Source organism: Podarcis bocagei (assembly GCF_964188305.1).
Source record: "Podarcis bocagei genome assembly, chromosome: 16".
Lineage (NCBI taxonomy): Eukaryota > Metazoa > Chordata > Lepidosauria > Squamata > Lacertidae > Podarcis > Podarcis bocagei.
In genome coordinates, this window is record NC_138142.1 from 10,285,211 (window position 1) to 10,304,920 (window position 19,710).

Sequence of the window (19,710 nt, forward strand, 5' to 3'; positions counted from 1 at the left end):
GGCTTGTATAGAGCTGTGTCCTGTTGCATCATCAAATACACCTGAAATAATTCTAGGTGGAGTGACCTCTTCAGACAGTTTCCTTCTCCACTGCCTCCCAGGTGAATTCAACTATTGGTTCCCTTCCTCCTTCTAAAGAACTTGTACCCAGAGATGAGCTTAAGAAGCCATGAAAACTTACAAGTGTCCCAAGGCACTCAAATTTAATCTTAATTTTGAAAGTGTATCCTGGCATAATGACTCCTGCCTTTAAACAAGGAATGTCAGCTCCTCGTCCCCGTCCCAGCTAAAGGTCAGACTGCATTAAATCAGAATATAGTGAAGTCAATCTGGGAGCAGGGATAAGGGATACCATTTCAACTGTGGTGCTCACAATTTCATTTCCTCAGTATTTTGTGTTGCACACCAATGCACGGAATGTGAGAAGCTGCATTGCAAGTGACTCTCTTCTTTTGGTTGTAGCCTTCCCCCAACCTGACTTCCCTGCAGACATTGTTGGACTACAATCCCCATCACCCCTGGTCATGCGCCACAAGAGTTGGGGCTGATGGGAGTTGTAGTCCAACAACATCCAGAGGGCACCAGCTAGCGGGAAGGACTGTAGCATACAATCTCAGTTCTCTGAATGCTGGTCCTCATGCAGCCAAAATGGCATCACCCAATCACAAGTTGCCCACTTGGTCCAGCAACTTCTGACCCACCTTGCCCTGTAGCTTTTGGCTTCAGACCTGAACTTGACTTGCTGTAGGTCCCACTTCTTACATAGGCCCTAGTCAGGGGTGTCCCATCCCATTTTGCCTCAGTCTGCCCCATGGGATGGCCCCCCTAAAGCAGGGGTCAGCAAACTTTTTCAGCAGGGGGCCGGTCCACTGTCCTCCAGACCTTGTGGGGAGCTGGACTATATTTTGGGAAAAAAATATGAACAAATTCCTATGCCCCCCAAATAACCCAGAGATGCATTTTAAATAAAAGCACACATTCTACTCATGCAAAAATACCAGGCAGGCCACACAAATAACCCAGAGATGAATTTTAAATAAAAGGGCAGGCTGATTCCCGGACCGTCCGCAGGCCAGATTTGGAAGGTGATTGGGCCACATCTGCCCCCCAGACCTTAGTTTGCCTACCCCTGATCTAAAGGGCTGTCACACGGAAGATGAAGCAAGCTTGTTTTCTGCTGCTCCAGAGGGTAGGATGCTAATCAATGGATTCAAAGAGATTCCTGCTAAATGTTAGGAAGGACTATCTGACAGTAAGAACTGTTTGAGAGTAGAACTTGGAAGTGGAACTTAGAAGGCGGTAGACTCTTCTGCCTTGGAGGTATTTAAAGGGAGGTTACATGGTCAGGGATTATTTAGCTGTGATTCCTGCATTGCAGGGTTCTTGGGACCAGGGAGGGAGATATAATGCTGGATGTTCTCACCCTGCCACTGTACATAACTCCCGTGGTTTTTGCCCTTCCAGTTCTGGAGCCAGAGGCGGATTTCGGGCAGTGTGAATGGTGTGGTCACACCAGGCACATAGCTGAGGAATGTGCCTTCTCAAAGCTTGGTAAACACTTGCCTGGCTTGGGGAATGAGGTGTGAGGGCTCTGGCAGGGTCCTAGAGCCCTCTGTCCTCCTTCCCAAAGCCAAGCAAGTCCTTAGCAGGCTTTGGGAATACGGTAGGAGAGCTGGAGGACTCTGCCAGAGCCTCACTCCACCTTCCCAAAGCCCAGCTTAAACCAGTGCTGTGAGGGCTGGGGTGTGTGTGCCAAATGGCCTCTATAGGACAGCATATTACCGAGGTCTGCCCCTGCAACAACTCTTGTGTCAGTAAGACAGAAAATGGGGATGTTATGGAAAGAATCATGGGCATGCTGGGGGAAGTCATGGGTCTGTTGATTTCCCAATCTCATGGCATCTCCCAAAACCAGGATGAAAACTAAGCCATTCCTGGAACTGGTGAAGTTTATTCCATTGTTCCCACTGAGAGGTGGGTCATTAAGAAGAATGAAAGAACATATTCGCAGCTGAGCTGACTCCATAAGAACAGTGGCTGTTATCCCTTTTTTAGCCTTTTATTTAAAAAATATAGGTCATTGTGTATTCATAAAACAGGATGGACCAAGAGGTCAGAAGTCCATGCAAATATAATACATTCATTCATCTCACATATGGTTCAATAATTCATTTCTTTTCTATTTTAAAATACCAAGATCTAGCTCGCTAGCAAGCAGGCAGGCATAGTGCTGAGTTTCAACTCCAAACAAAAGAGCATTTAATTTCCAAGTTATCTCCACCCTGCTCCTTCACACAGCTTTTCTTATCCACAATTCTGGAGTGCTTGTTCCTTCAGGCCACAGTGGTGGAGAAGCAAGACTCCAGCGTTATCACTGCAGCTTGAAAACCAAAACAGTATTTAGCTTTGAAGTATCCCTGAGAAGGGTCTTTAGCCTGAGTCCCCTTAAAGCCTTGCAGGACCAATAAAGATGCATTTCTGCTTGCTTCAGCCTAGCTGGCTACAAGGTGGCCAGTCGCCTCTATAGTTTGTTGCAATCCATTTGACCATCTTGGTTGCTCTTTCCGGCAGCTCTCAGGCTGTCAAGGATGTTATGTGGTCCTTCAGTGCTATAGCTTCCTAAAGGTAGGGTGCTACCTGGAATGTCAGTCTGAGGCTGTTTCCAGTGAGCTTTTACCGTAATTTATCCCCATCCTGAGCTGAGGTCCATCACACATTCTTCTTGCTTCTCCTCTTCCCAGAAGGGCTTACCAGACTTTGATGCCAGGCCCAGTGGATCTTGACTGGGGCTGAGCACACATTCCTAACACTTCTGGTTTGGGAAAGAGTGTACATTCATTAGCTACAACCCATAGCTATTCTGTATCTATCCTGTTGTTTCTCATGAAAATGCTGTGTTTTGATGCATTCCCCCCTAAACCAGCTTCAATCTGCATTGAGAAAAAGAACAACCTAGATGTGTTATGAGCCAGCAGTGTATACACAACCCCAGGAATATCTGAATATACACGTGTGTGTGTATGTGTGTGTGTGTGTGTCAGGTCTACTGAAGAAATGAGAACGTTGATTTTCCTTTCAAAAAACAGGCTTTTTTTAAAAAAAAGGTATTTGCACACAGTAAGATTGTGGAGACCTATAATGTAGCACCATTTGTTCTGCCTTTAGCAAAATTTCATGCTAAATTTGTTCACCATTGCATTAGAAATTGTGCTGCAAGGACAGAAAATTTCCTGGCTTAAGCAATGGACGGCTGGTGTGTGTGTGTAGCCAACACTTTGCAAAGGGCTGCACATTGCTATGGCCAATAATATACTCCTAGTTCAGGGGCCTCATTCAAATGAAGACCCAACAAATGGGAGCTTCATATAATCCTCCCCCAACTTTTGGCAGCAGTGGTAAAAAGACAAAAAATAGACACAGTGTTACTTGACCCCAATGCCCTGATGGCAATGCAAATTATTTTCTCCGTGTACGTCAAAGTGATCATGTGATGAGCCCTTAGGCCACAACAACCCCCTCCTTTGCTGATCTACATGGATAAGCTCAGGGGTCAGCAAGCTTACTGGACGATGGGCCAGTCCATGCTCCGTCTGTCGGAGAATGGGCTGGTGGCGTGTGCACATGCTATTTCCGGCACTCCTCCGACCTGGATGTGCACCAGAAATAGCGTGTGTGCATGCGCACGGGCACTTCTCCATCCCGCACGCATGTACACATTCTATTTCCAGCGCACATCCGGGTCAGAGGAGAGCCCGTGCACATGCCATCAACCCAGACGCCATCAACCCAGAAGTCAGTCCCTGCACTGTGCCGTGCTAGTAAGAGCGGAGGCGGGGGCGGGAGCGGGAGGGGTCGCCATGGGCCAGATAGATGAGCCCTGTGGGCTGCTACCGGCCCATGGGCCTTAGGCTGCCGACCCCTGGATTAGCTAAACAGGGGGGTATTTGTCTCTGTCTGTCTGTCTGTGTACATGTGAGTGTGTGGTGTAGCCAACTATTGCAGCCCATGAGTTCAGGAGGCGAAAAGGCAGGGGTGGAGCCACATCAGTTCAAAGCTTGGGAATTTGGGAGGGCTTGGAGAAGACTGTGCCAACACAGAATAGACCACAAATCAGTTTCAAAAGCTCACAATCAAAAATAGTGCATCATTAAGAGTAAAGCAAACAACAAACAACAGCAAACTTGTTGTGAATTTATTAACCAAGAAACAGATTAAGCCTAAGGAAAAGTAGTAGCTGTCAAAGATACAGTTAATTCAGGATATATTTATCCTGGCCCTGAAAAGATAATGAATAAGTCCATGGGCAAATAGCTTCTGCCTGGAGACAGAAGTTGACAACTGGTAGATTGCTAGTGGCAGATGACATGTATTGGAGAATTTCATGTATGGAAACATACATCCCTGCAATTTGCATGTTCATCCAGGGTCAGGAACAGAAATCACACAAGTAAATATGAGCAGTATTGGCTGTTGTTTATTTTCAGTCCACAAATGTTATGTAAATAATTACGTTATTTTATTGCACTGAAATTAATTACCGTATTTTTTGCTCTATAAGACTCACTTTTTCCCTCCTAAAAAGTAAGGGGAAATGTGTGTGTGTCTTATGGAGCGAATGCAGGCTGCACAGCTATCCCAGAAGCCAGAACAGCAAGAGGGATTGCTGCTTTCACTGCACAGCGATCCCTCTTGCTGTTCTGGCTTCTGAGATTCAGAATTGTCAGGGAACTGACATCGGAGCAAGAGGCGGAGGGAAGGCTCTCAAATGATGCTTGAGAAGGGCCCAGCAGGGAGAGAGGCAGCTCCGCAGATGGGGAAGCAAATCAGCGCAACACCAGGGATATAGAGGGGCTGATGGGGGAATCGGCGAGAGGGCTCCAGGACTCTTCACCAGACACCAGCGGGGAGAGCACGGGTCCTCCGCTACCCACACCCACCCTGCGCAGAAGACTTCCGCGCAGAGAGAGTAGGAGGAGACTGGGTGTCAAACAACTTTTATGTTGGAAAAGATTTAAGAAACGCCCACTGACGGATTCTGCTAGTGACTGAGGCAGCCACGAAGTGAAGGGCTGCCCAGACTGAAAGGTTTAGCAAGGCAACAAAGCCTGGAGAGGCGGGAACTTACGCACGAGCAACCCATACACTTTACAAGAATATTTCTTTTCTTGTTTTCCTCCTCCAAAAACTAGGTGCTCTTGTGGTCTGGTGCATCTTATAGAGTGAAAAATACGGTACATAACTAAATAATCACATAAGTGTTGGATGTAGTGGATAGCGAAATGAAAAACATAGGTTATAGCGCAAGGTGAACTGCAATGGAACAGAAACAGCGCTGATTGCTGTGAACCCAGGTTGGGCCAAATCACTGCCTCCTTCCTTTCCTGGACAGGTGTAACAATGTGAACGGAGTTCAGAAGCAAAACCAGCAATAGTGTGGGAGGAGTCTGAAGGAGGGACAGGAAGCAGGGACGAGGGGAGATGGATCCAAGGCAAGGAGAGAACAGTAAGCCCAGTAACTGCTTTGTTGGAAATGATCTTAATAGTGTATGGTGTTTATAATGCACATGACTAGCCTTGATGACTATGATCTGCCTCCACAGCTGGATGCAGTAATACTTCTGAATGCTAGTTGCTGGAAACCACAGGAAGGGAGAGGGCTCTTGTTCTGGAATCCTGCTTGTCAGTTTTCCACAGGCATCTTGCTGGCCACTGTGAGAATGGGATAATGGACTAGGTGGGCCGTTCATTTGGCCTGATCCTGCAGGGCTCTTCCTGTGTTCTTATATTTAGTTGTACAAACAGTGCCACATGAAACAACGGGGAAGTACTGTCAGACAGGAGTGTTGCTAAGCCAACACAGTTGATGCAGAGAAGACGCAAACAAACGGATAATCTCCCAGCCTTTTATTTAGCAGCTATAGCGCTCAAATTGCATGCCATGTTATACCCATAAATTGACAAAAACCTGCCGTTCACTTAAAAATAAAAAGTACGCTCCTCTTGATGTGTGAGCAGAATCCGGTAAAATGTTATGTTTGTAGTCTAGGAATTTGTGCCTCTCTAATTGGTGGGGAAACAAGAAAGCCTTTTAATGCATTTTTAATATATAAAGAGGAAGGCTATTTAAGCGTGACGAGGCCAGATTGCCCTTAATGATGTGCTTGGATACTTGGAAGCGACTCGCCATGTTGGAGAAATAGATAAAATAGCTGCCTTAATCTGGGAGAAACACAAAAGGCTTGAAAATGTCCTGAATAAACCTACTGAGCTGGGGTGGGGGAAAGAACACAGTGCACTGCAGGAGAGCCAGGCAGGAGCATACCCCTTCCTGGGCCTTGTCCTACAAAGCTGGGAAGCAGTGCATTGTGGGGTTAGTGAGCAGAAGATGACAACCATGGTTAGAGTTTTGGAAACCCTGGAAATGTAATGAAACTGAAGGTACTTTTTTTCACCTTTGGTGGACATGCCCGAAGATTAAGGCTTTCTGGGAAATGATATATAATGAAATGAAAAAGGTACTTAAATGTACTTTTCCTAAGAAACCAGAGGCCTTTCTCTTGGGCATTGTCGGCCAATTGGTGTTAAAGAAAGATAAAACTTTTTTTATGTACGCTACAACAGCAGCAAGAATACTCATCGCAAAGTATTGGAAGACACAAGAGCTACCCACTCTGGAAGAATGGCAGATGAAGGTGATAGACTACATGGAATTGGCGGAAATGACTGGCAGAATCCGAGACCAGGGGAAAAAGACGGCGGAAGAAAATTGGAAGAAATTTAAAATTTATCTTAAGAAACATTGTAAAATTAATGAGTGCTAAAATGTTGTGGTTATTGAAAGTAAGGGATTACAACTGAAAAAGTTTAAGTAAAAGAAAAAGAAAGGAAATGATTAGATGAAATTAAGGGGAAGGATTTGCTGAAACAAATTTGGAAATTGGAATGCAGAAAGGGGAGGTATGGGGAAGTCAGCGAAATAAGTTTTAAGAAAACTGGATATGAAATTATACATGTTTGTTTTTTGTGTTTGTATGTTTGTATTGTGTATTGTGTATTGTTTGTGTTAATATAAATTGTGAAAACCCAATAAAAATTTATATATATATATATATAATAATAATAATAATAATAATAATAATAATAATAATAATAATAATAAATTTTATTTATATCCCGCCCTCCCCAGCCAAGCCGGGCTCAGGGCGGCTAACAACAATCAAATAAACAATCAAATAATAACACATTCTAAAAATTTTCATTATAAAAATTAGTTAAAATCAAATTGATGGCAACTGATTAAACAAAATTCTGTGCAGGTTGCCAGAAGAGGGAGTCAGGCTGCGCCCTGACCAAAGGCCTGGCGGAACAACTCTGTCTTGCAGGCCCTGCGAAAAGATGTCAGGTCCCGCAGGGCCCTGGTCTCTTGTGACAGAGCGTTCCACCAGGTTGGAGCCGCAGCCGAGAAGGCCCTGGCTCTAGTTGAGGCCAGCCTAACCTCTCTGAGGCCTGGGACCTTGAGGGTGTTATTATTTGCAGACCGTAGGTTTCTCTGTGGGGCATACCAGGAGAGGCGGTCCCGTAGGTACGAGGGTCCTAGGCCATATAGGGCTTTAAAGGTTAAAACCAGCACCTTAAACCTGATCCTGTACTCCACCGGGAGCCAGTGCAGCTGGTATAGTACCGGATGAATGTGATCTCGCAGCGAAGACCCCATAAGGAGTCTCGCCGCGGCATTCTGCACCCGCTGGAGTTTCTGGGTCAGTCTCAAGGGCAGCCCCACGTAGAGCGAGTTACAATAATCCAGTCTGGAGGTGACCGTCGCATGGATCACAGTGGCTAGGTCAGGGCGAGAGAGAGAAGGGGCCAACTGCTTAGCTTGGCGGAGATGGAAAAATGCCGCCTTTGTTATAGCTGTAATCTGCGCCTCCATAGAGAGGGAGGTATCGAAGATTAGAGTTCTGGAAACCCCAGGAGGGGAGAGTGTTCACATGCTCAAGTCCTGTTTGTGGGTATCTCACAGGTATCTGGGTGTCCACAGGAAGAAGGATGGTGGGCCAGACGAGCCATTGTCCAGATTCAGCAGGCTCCTCTCATGATGTTCAGGGTCAATTGGCTAGTGCTGATGCCATCACTGATGAAGAGTGACAGAACTCTTAACTCTCTGGTCCCCCTCCCGGAGCCTGTTGTCCATTGTGACTTGGACAGCATCACTCAGCCTGCAACCAAGAACGGAAACTTACTGATGTTGTGCTGTTGTATAGGTATTGATCATTAATTAGTTAAATTACAGACTTCACAAAATAAATGCTTTGGCACGATACAAAATCAATTAAAAACATTAATGCAGCTTTAACAATCCGCACTGAATCTTAAAAATCCAAGAGCTGCTGCCAGCCAGAGTAAATAAAAAGTACAGGGCTAGATGGACAGATCCTGCCAACCTAGCAGTTTGAAAGCACGTCAAAGTGCAAGCAGATAAATAGGCACCGCTCCGGCGGGAAGGTAAACGGCGTTTCCGTGCACTGCTCTGGTTCGCCAGAAGCAGCTTAGTCATGCTGGCCACATGACCCGGAAGCTGTACGCCGGCTCCCTCGGCCAATAAAGTGAGATGAGCGCCGCAACCCCAGAGTCAGCCACGACTGGACCTAATGGTCAGGAGTCCCTTTACCCTTTACCTTTACTAATAAAAGAAGAAAAAAGAAGCTCTCTTCATGTCTGGTTTCACTTGGCAGTTAGCCAAGTGAGCTGTTTGAAGTCTTCCTCATGACGCCCAGCCTGAGTCGGCCACGACTGGACCTGCTGGCCAGGGGTCCCTTTACCTTTACCTTACTAGATGGACAGATAGTCTGACCTGGTAGCTTCCTACATTCCATAAAGGTATCCAGCTCCTGAGCAGTGCCTCACAATTAACTACACCACATTCCTCTGGTACTGCCGCTGAATGCATCACCACTTATTCTGCAGCTAGTCTGTGCTGCAGCTTCCTACCAACCTGTAGTCTAACTGCCATCAAGTCAGCTGTCTGAGGGAAGAACTGTGTGGCAGGAGCTGCCCTGTCCTCTTGGCCTGAGCATTATCACCTGCTCTGGTCCAGGATCTGATCTGGGAGAGGAGCCAGCTTCAAGGGAGGAACTATTCTATTCTGGCAAGACAGTCAGAACTGCCACCGACATCAGCTGTACTGTAATGTTAAGAAATTGTGCTTGAGCTTGTTTTGCCCTCTTCCCTTCCCTTCTTTTTTCCTTGTGTGCCATGCCTTTTTTAAGATGGTGAGCTTGATTTTGGGTTAGCCTTTTTGGTCAAGGCATAGATGCAGAAAACAAACAAAGAACTAATACTTTTTGGATGTTTGGGACTACGAGTCCCATCATCATTGACAATTGGCTACGCTCTCATGTTTCTCTGGGGATTAATAGAGGCAACTCAGTGTTTGTCCTTGGAGGACCTCCTGCACTCCTTGTAAACTGACAGTACAAAACAAATCACTTCCTGGGGTGCAGGAAAAGATTTCCTCGATAAATATTCTGCTGTACTGCTGACATTCTGTTTGACAGGGAGATTATCTTTTTGTGATCGTCTGAGCTAATATTATAGCTCCAGCTTGTCTATCAAGCCCATGTCCCAAGGTGGCTCTGAGCTGTATATCAGTTCTCTTCCCCCCCCCCGCCCCCACCTGCAATCTCTCTAGCATCATTGATTGAAAATTTCAGAGGCTGCCCCCGCCCATTTAGCTGAAGGTGACCCTCACAAAAACAACGGGAGCAAATCTCAGAAAATTTCTCTGATTGCTTAGGAATTTCTTTGTTAAAGATCAGCACTCATCAGGACTAGACTTGAACTTCTATTACAATGGAAGCTGGACCATGGGATGCCGAGTTCTAGTTCTGCAAATGTGGGGTGGATGCATTAAGCCATGCTTAGAGGTCCTTTGGGTTTATGCACACTGCATGCATGATGGATTCCAGCTAATTTGAATGGCACACTTCTAGTCCTAGTGGGATAGTCAGAGCTAGCTGTGATCTTAAGCTTTTGGTTCCCAAATGTGCATCCTTTTACACTTGTTTGCACTGAAGCACATTTGCCATTGAACTACCTCTTGCCAGCTGCAAAGTCTTTCCAGGGTAGCCTGTGTCTCAGCCCTTCTATGCCTCTCCCACCTGATAAATTCCTGCCACACACAAACCCTCCCTTCTATATATGCACTTCCTACCCATCAGAACGATAGCTGTTTTTGCTAGCTCACAATATTAAGTTGTAAATCATACAACACTATTAATGCTCAAAGTGCTGTGAGGCTGTTAGCTTGCTGATGCAAACTGTGGATTTAATTTTCTGCAACAGAGCATTTCTGTAAACTTTATCATAGTCCCCCCCCCCCCATTTTAAAAAGCTTCTTCTTCTTTTTACTGCTACTGGATGGACCATTAATTATCACCTGCTTTTATAGGAATAGTTAATTAGCCGTGCATTTTATTTTATTTTTCACTTTGGGCACATTTATCGTAAGAGGGCCTTAAAATAAAAAATAAAAATAAATTTCCCCAAAACAGCCCCAATCAATAAGTAAAATTATGAAGAGTGTAATCTATTTCCCTCTTCTAATGAGCTGATGACTAAATAACTGTGAACCCTATTGGATGGGGCTATTGATTGCGGCTTCCCACGGAGGTGCTGTGCATCTTTTAAGAAGGGGAGGTCAGCAGGTACTCTCAGTAGGAACTCTCAGAAGCAGAATAACAACAGATTTCTCATCCTGTTTTGGTTCTCTTTGGGAAATTGAGCACCGGTGCCTGCCTTTATTTGTTATAAGGATGCAAGAAGAATCTTGAGGAAGTATGTAGTTCCATAGTAGGGCATCTATTTTGCATGCAGAAGATCCCAGGTTGAAAAGTGCCCTGGTCTGAGCCTCAGTATAAAAAATACTGAGCCAGATACAGTGGTACCTGGGGTTACATACGCTTCAGGTTACAGACACTTCGGGTTACAGACTCAGCTAACCCAGAAATAGTGCTTCAGGTTAAGAACTTTGCTTCAGGATGAGAACAGAAACCGTGCTCCGGTGGCGCAGCGGCAGTGGGAGGCCCCATTAGCTAAAGTGGTGCTTCAGGTTAAGAACAGTTTCAGGTTAAGAACGGACCTCCGGAACAAATTAAGTACTTAACCCGAGGTACCACTGTATAGGTATTTGTATATCACTTGCAAGTGCTCAAAATGTTTCACATGCATTATGAAGAAACCATCCTGAAAACAACCTGGCAAGGTAAGTGAGGATTTAATTAACTGCTTTGTTTTGTTTTTCCTTTTCTATTACGTTTTATTGTAATTTATATTTGGTGTTAGCCGCCCTGAACCCAACCCTGGCTGGGGACGGCGGGGTATATTATTATTATTATTATTATTATTATTATTATTATTATTATTATTATTATTACTCCATAAGGTAAAGGTAAATGGTAAAGGACCCCTAATCTCGCTTTCAGGCCAAGGGAGATGACCTTTGTCCGCAGACAGCTTTCCATATGACCAGCATGACTAAACTACTTCTGGCGCAATGGAACACTGTGACGGAAACCAGAGTGCATGGAAACACTTTTTACCTTCCCGCCACAGTGGTATCTATTTATCTACTTGCACTGGCATGCTTTCGAACTGCTAGGTTGGCAGGAGCTAGGACAGAGCAACAGGAGCTCACTCAATCACGGGGATTCGAACCGCCAACCTTCCGATCAGCAAGCCCAAGAGGCTCAGGAGTTTAGACTGTAGCACCACCTGTATGCCCCCATATTGTAGGTGGGGCAACTGAGGCTGAAGAAAAGCAGTGTGTCTAAGCTGTGGATTGGTTAGCTTGTCCCACAAATTGCCAGGGTGGCCTTCTGCTCTGGATTGGGACCTCTCTCTCTCTCTCTGGATGTGTGTGTGTGTGTGTGTGAGAGAGAGAGAGCATGAGAAAATTTGCATGAGAAAAACAACCACCTCCCATTGAAATGAATGGGCAATGCAAATTGCTAATTTCAGGGGAGCTTGATTTGGATCCAGGGCATAGTGGGGGTAAGAGGTTCAAGTTCTTCTCATTGCCATGTTAGGATCCCATTCTAGATTGGGGGAGCTGCAGCGGCCATTTGTATGCAAACACAGATCTGTACTTAAAGGCTGTGTAGCTTGTCTCTAAGGCTGCTCTAGTCAGTAACTGGGCAGAGGTGAGGTTTGGCCCAGGGATGTCCTGATGGATAGCTTGCCTTTCCGCCACTATTTCTTTTACACCAATTTCTTGGGGCGGATCTACACTCATGGTTTATAACATTAAAAATGTGTTATTAAAATGTGACCGCAGAGGGTGCTGCAGAGCAGCGAGCCACCGGCAAAGGGAACATACATTTGAACACCATACAAAGTTATATCCAATATTGTTAATGTAGACCCAGCCTGGGAGAGTTTTCCTTGGATTCATTCCAAGCTCGGTTCTGAAATCAGGGTCAGGAGCTTTTCATAGTCCAGGGGATGCGTTGCTTTCTGGATAACCTTCCAAGTGCCACATGCTGGTAGTGGGCGGAGCCAGAGGCAAAAGTGGGCGGAACGACACTTGTTTCCCTTGTGGGTTAAACCACAGAGCCTAGGACTTGCCGATCAGAAGGTCGGTGGTTTGAATCCCCGCGACGGGGTGAGCTCCCGTTGCTCGGTCCCTGCTCCTGCCAACCTAGCAGTTTGAAAGCACGTCAAAGTGCAAGTAGATAAATAGGTACTGCTCTGGCGGGAAGGTAAACGGCGTTTCCGTGCGCTGCTCTGGTTCGCCAGAAGCGGCTTAGTCATGCTGGCCACATGACCCGGAAGCTGTATGCCGGCTCCCTTGGCCAATAAAGCGACATGAGCGCCGCAACCCCAGAGTCGGTCACGACTGGACCTAATGGTCAGGGGTCCCTTTACCTTTACCTAGTTTCCCTTTATACAGCAGTCTAGTTTCTTCACACTTACTCAGTCCTTTCTGTCCTCCATCTAGGCAGGCCAGAGGCACCAGCAGAGTTCAAGGACACAACTCAGCCGGGCAGAAACTCTCAAAATGGATGGGCAACAGGGCTGCTGAGGGGTTTGATTTGGAAGGAGGCATGGCCTTGGGAAAGTCCCGAGGGCCACGTAACAATAACTGGGGGCCACATTTGGCCCACATACCTGAGGTTCCTGATCCCTGTTTCTTTTCCCTGCAATACCAAATTCTTCAGAAGCAAAAGTGGAGCTGACAAACAGCTGTTATTAGTATACAGAACTTTTTTTTCTTTTTAAAAAAATAAACGCTTCTTCTCTGTATCCTGTTTTTCTTTTACAACAACGTGCAGCAATTTTTCTAAAGATAGGGAGTTTATTATCATCGGGAGAATGACTAGAATCTTCTACAGAGAGAGACACTTGTCACTCCTTTGTGAAGCAAAGCCCTTTAAGCAGCTCAGAAGCAAATTCATAAGTGTCATTTTGAGCAGAGAGTGCCAAAAAGAGAGAAATAGTTCAGATTTCATCTTGGGTTTTGGCAGCTGATTAAATGTCTGAAATTGCAGTTGTATTCATTGCATGAGGAAGAAAGCACCGTCTCTCTATTCAAAGAACGATGCGTTTTTGTATTCTTGATTATAGGCCTGCACAATCTCCCCCCCCTGCTCATTTTCCCTCCCTCTGTGAGGAAATAACCAATTTCCTTTTTGTAAGAATTTTAGTGGCACGTTTAGAATACTTTCAAACAGTTAACCATTAGTTCTGTTCCATGGTGTTTTAGGAACCATTCACGAGGGCTAGTGAGCCCCCCATTTAAAGGGACAATGCAGAAGATGATTTATTTGTTAGAAGGCTTGGAGCTCATACAAATACACCGGGAAACATCCATTTTACGCAAAATGTAAGAAGAGCCTTGTAGTTGGATCAAGCTAAAGACCCATTATAGTCCAGAATCTTTTTCTCGCAGTGCCCAGCCATATGTCTAGGGCAGGGGTCAGCAAGGTTTATCTTGCCTGGGCCGGATCAGTCCCGCAGAGTTCCCCCCATGGGCCAGAGCATGTACATGTGTGATCGCGCCCCCCAGGATTTCCGGCATCTGCGCAGACACAATTTTTGGCACATGCACAACACGATTTCCAGCGCCACAGAAGCGAGTCCCTGTGCCGTGCTGTGCCAGTTTAGCACAGTGTACGAGCGGGCAACTTGGTTTGGGGGCAGCTCGTGGGCTGGTCAAACAACCTCCATGGGCCACTTCTGGCCCATGGGCCTTAGGTTGCTGACCCCTGGTCTAGGGGAAGCCTGAAAGCAGGACCTGAAGGTAGGACATGTTCTCCCTACATGTGATATCTAGCTTTTACTCTCGCAAGATTGAATGTATTTCCCTCGGCTGTACAGTGGTGCCCCGCAAGACGAACGCCTCGCGAGACGAAAAACTCGCAAAACGAAAGGTTTTTTCATTTTCGAGTTGCCTCGCAAGACGAATTTCCCTATGGGCTTGCTTCGCAAAACGAAGCTTGCCCCGCAAGCTCCGGGGACAGCGGGTCTTCCCCACTGTCCCCGGACCTCTTTTGAAGCAAGGGGCGGCAGGGAGATCGCTTCTCCACGCCGCCTCTTGCTTCAAAAGAGGTCCGGGGACAGCGGGGAAGAAGCGCTGTGCTTCCCGCTGTCCCCGGACCTCTTTTGAAGCAAGGGGCGGCGGGGAGAAGCGATCTTCTCCCCGCAGCCCCAGGTCCGGGGACAGCGGGAAGCGCAGCGCGTCTTCCCCGCTGTCCCCGGACCTCTTTTGAAGCAAGGGGTGGCGGGGAGAAGCTATCTTCTCCCCGCAGCCCCTTGCTTCAAAAGAGGGGACAGAGCAGCGCTTCCCCTCTGTCCCCGGACGGTCTCCATAGGAACGCATTGATTGATTTTCAATGCATTCCTATGGGAAACCGTGCTTCGCAAGACGAAAAACTCGCAAGAAGAAAAAACTTGCGGAACGAATTAATTTCGTCTTGCGAGGCACCACTGTACTTGAGGGATGATTCCAACAGATTCCACAAGAAAAACGCTTATGTCCCTGTGGAGATGGCAGTACCGAATTGGTGGTGTATGCCCTGCTGGCTTGCACTCTTTATAAGGAATGAGGTTATCACCCTTCTTTTTCAAAAAAAAATTTAATAAATTTTATTGTGTACAAAATAGAAAAATATATATACAAATATCCAAATACAAAGAAATAAAGAAAAATACATGCAGCCAAAGGAAAATTAGGAAAAATAAAGAATACAAATATTTTACCTAATCACATGCATATAATTATTTACACATCTGTAAAACAATATCCACAAAGAAGAAGAAGAAAAAGAAATATAAGAGAAAAAGAAAAGAAGAAAAGTTCAAGAATGAAGATTTAAAAACATGGGGGACGCGGGTGGCGCTGTGGGTAAAACCTCAGCGCCTAGGACTTGCCGATCGCATGGTCGGCGGTTCGAATCCCTGCGGCGGGGTGCGCTCCCGTCGTTCGGTCCCAGCGCCTGCCAACCTAGCAGTTCAAAAGCACCCCCGGGTGCAAGTAGATAAATAGGGACTGCTTACCAGTGGGAAGGTAAACAGCATTTCCGTGTGCTGCGCTGGCCACGTGACCCGGAAGTGTCTGCGGACAGCGCTGGCTCCCGGCCTCTAGAGTGAGATGAGCGCACAACCCTAGAGTCTGTCAAGACTGGCCCGTACGGGCAGGGGTACCTTTACCTTTAAGTATTCACCATAGACAACAATTTCGATGGCATTACTGAATCAGTCGCACATGCCCTGCTGGCTTGCACTCTTTATAAAGACTTGAGGAATGAGATTATCACCCTTCTTTTATTGTCCATTCCAGGTTGCCCATCCACTTTCTCTTGGCAGATCAAGATGAGCAGGTGACAGCAAAGGTTGAAAGGTTTTTAGCTAGGGCAATCAGAATAAGAGCCACTATTTGACTATTGATTCAAAACCCTAAAATGTATTTTATATAATTAACTTTTTATTTCTAGTCTTTGTATAGTGTATTGTTGTTTTATTGCTATGGCTGATGGCTGACGCAAATATTCAGTCAGTCAGTCCTAGCAACTGGTATTCAGAGGTAGGGCTGGTCCACCTATGAGACAGACTGAGGCAGTCACTTCAGGTATGGAAACCCAAGAGGCAGTATCCTGATGGGCGCCTCTCCTGCTTTGCTAGCTTCACCACTGGTGGAATAACGGCACTGGCAGCAGCAGCAATTTCTGGATAGCTCTCACCTAAATCTTATGAGATCTCCTGAACTCTGTGGGACTTTGCCTATAGTTTACTAGGTAAAGGTAAAGGTAAAGTTAAAGAACCCCTGGACAGTTAAGTCCAGTCAAAGACGACTATGGGGTTGTGGCTCTCATCTTGTTTTCAGGCTGAGGGAGCCAGCATTTGTCCACAGACAGATTTCCGGGTCATGTGGCCAGCAGGACTAAACTGCTACTGGTGCACGAAGGACCACGATGAGTGCCAGAGCGCATGGAAACACTGTTTACCTTCCTGCCACAGCGGTACCTATTTATCTACTTGCACTGGCATGTTTTCGAACTGCTAGATTGGCAGGAGCTGGGGCAGAGCAACGGGAGCTCACCCCTATTGTGTGGATTTGAACCGTGAACCTTCTGATCAGCAAGCCCAAGAGGCTCAGTGGTCTAGCCAGTGTTTCCCAACCTTGGGTCTCCAGCTGTTTTTGGACTACAGTTCCCATCATCCCTGACCACTGGTCTTGCTAGCTAGGGATGATGGGAGTTGTAGTCCAAAACAGCTGGAGACCCAAGGTTGGGAAACACTGGTCTAGACCACAGTGCCACCCGCTAGTTTACTATGTAATTGTCCATTGATGGACAACCACAGAAGCAAAGACATATGATTGTGTTTGGCTTTTGTGATCCTTGATTAATTCAGCTCCACAAGCCATCCTGCTGAATCTAGGGACCTGTACATGCCTGGGATGTCTCTACATCACCTTCCAGACCCCAGGAACAAAGATGGTGGCAAACGAAGACAAAAGCCACCATGAGGAACTTAGGAAGTGATGTGCTTGCTTGGGCAGCCTGAGTTTTATTTCCAGCAATCTCTGCTCCTAAGGATGAATACCAGTGACTTTGGCTTCCAGGACAAGGACTTCCAGGCCTAGGGAGAGATCTTTGGGCTGACCTTTAAAGCCCTAAACGGCCTTGGTCCAGTATACCTGAAGGAGCGTCTCCACCTCCATCGTTTTGCCCGGACACTGAGGTCCAGTGCCGAGGGTCTTCTGGTGGTTCCCTCGTTGTGAGAAGCCAAGTTACAGGGAACCAGGCAGAAGGCCTTCTCGGTGGTGGCACCCGCCCTGTGGAACACCCTCCCACCACATGTCAAAGAGAAAAATAACTACCAAACTTTTAGAAGACATCTGAAGGCAGCCCTGTTTAGGGAAGCTTTTAACGTTTAATAGGTTGTTGTATTTTAGAGTTTTGTTGGAAGCCGCCCAGAGTGGCTGGGGAAACCCAGCCAGATGGGTGGGGTATAAATAATATATTATTATTATTATTATTATTATTATTATTATTATTATTATTATTATTATTATTCCTGAAATTCCCCCCAGATATGGTGGCATTCCAACAAGTCATTGTTTGGGGGTAAAATGTGGGCACTACAGCAAAGCAAACCAAAGCAAAATTGTAAAGAAGGGGGACACCTCTGCTGTCACCACTCCCAGTGAGATCTTGCCCCTGAAAGTTACTGAGAATTTTCCCCATCCCAAAATTCACCACCAGAGATGGGGTGACAATGTAGAAGCCCCCCCCCCCATGCTGGCTTTCAGCTGAAGTTTGGGCACATCAGTGCTGTTACAGTGAAAGCGGGATTGGCCTTCTGTTTTTGTTTTTTTTTGTTGACGTTGGCAAAGGAGGGAGGCAAACCCCTCAAAGCCATAATCATTTCTCACTTCTGCAAAAAAAATAAAAAAATGATAATAATAAAAATGGAGTGTTTTCTAAAAGTTAATTGCCAGCACATCTCAAAAATGAATTGTAATTGTTTTAGGGAAATGTTTTGCTTAGTTACAGTAAGAGCATATTCCTAACGTGGTCACTGTTAGACAAAATTATGCCGTGCTATAAATATTCTTTATTAGAGAGTTATATTCCTCTTAGAAGGCAGAATTACTTTTTCCCAAAATAATTGACAGGCTTACCCCTAAAGCAACATTAGCGTGTCAATGCTTGGAGATGGATGCAGTCAAAATAATCACTTGCTATTTAAACATTCCATTCAGTTTAGAAAGTAAGATGTAATGCCTGTGCTTAATAGTCTTGAGTGCTCTTTTAAAGGGTAATTCTTTTAAAAAATATATGATTATTGGAGTGGAAGGCTTCTACTAACCTCTCTCTCTCCCTCCCTCCGCGCTTCCGAAATGCACAAGAGAGACAGAGAGGCACAAGTTATCAGAAGAACACCCCTGATTCAAGATGAATTATAAATGGAGTACAGGATTTAGACTGTAAGGTTGGAAAGGACATCAAAGGACATCTAGTCTAACCCTACTACAATGCAGGAATCAGAGCTAAAGAATCCCATCATCTCTTTAAAAACTCCATATGAAGGAGACCCCACAACTTTCTAAGGTAGTTTGTTCCACTTAATTAGCTCTTACCTAATTCAGACTTTCGGGGGTGGATGGGGGATATTTCAAATTGAAATACAGCTATCATTTAAAAATTGCACTTCTCTGAATTTTGTTTCAAACCCTCTATGGAAGGAGAGTCCACCACTCCTCATGGAAGCCTCTTCCACTGTCAAACATCTCTTACAGTCAGAAACTTCTTCCTAATGTTTAGATGGAATCTCATTTCTTGCAATTTGAATCTCTTGGGTCAGGTCTTACCTTCTGGAGTGTCATCTTCCAGGGGGCAGCCCTCCAGAACTTTGAAGATGGCTATTGTATCACCTCTTGGCCTTCTCCAGTCTGAACATACCTAGCTCCCTCAACTATTCCCCATGTTGCCCTTGTAGAATTTAGTAGGGAGGGGCTGAGGATAAATGGAGAATGAGTTGGTTGTGCAAATCAATGGCTCTGGCTCCCTGACTTCTTCACTCCCAGATCTATTGGACACTAGCCACTCATTGAATTCAATGGGGCTTACTCCCAGGTAAGTGGAGTTAGGTTTGCGAATTTACTTTCTTATACTTGTTACGTCGAATATCTCTGTTTTTACAGTTGGATAATAGGCCTTAATACTTTTTGTAGACTTCTTTCCCTTTCATGGTTAGATCACTAATTAAATTTTTATGAAGTCCTTCAATCTTTTTTGTCATTAATCAAGTCATTAATTAGTTAATTCCCCCCACGAGCGCTTATAATTTATGATGAACATTAATTCTTACTTCCATATAATCAATTTGTAAGAACCTCTGTGACTTAGAATATATATTTAAAAGTCTTGTTAATTCATATCTCATTTTCATCTGATCAATTCCAAAAACCTCTTTCATATCCAATACACATTTCATCCAACCTCTGAAAAGAATAATACTGAAAGCCCAGCAGCCATATCTTCCTTAATTCATTGCCATATTTCAACCCATTCATTAATGTGACGTTTTCAACACATTGCACTCTGTCCCCCGAATAGACCCCATGTTCCTTCACTCTTTTGCTTATCTTAAATGTCTTTCCCTTCCCATTGTTCAAACCTGTTCCAGTTCTGATAATTCACTTTTGAT

The 19,710-nt window shown here is 45.4% G+C and overlaps 2 long non-coding RNA genes across 2 annotated transcripts in view; both read left to right on the forward strand.

Moving 5' to 3' along the window:
- The window catches only part of LOC308576108, a 147,178-nt gene that overhangs the window by 103,812 nt on the left and 23,656 nt on the right, over positions 1-19,710 (forward strand). The window lies entirely within an intron of this gene.
- Positions 1,374-8,104, forward strand: LOC308576097. Its single transcript, XR_014003083.1, has 3 exons — positions 1,374-1,501; positions 5,390-5,503; positions 8,021-8,104. It is a non-coding gene; the product is annotated as an uncharacterized lncRNA (long non-coding RNA).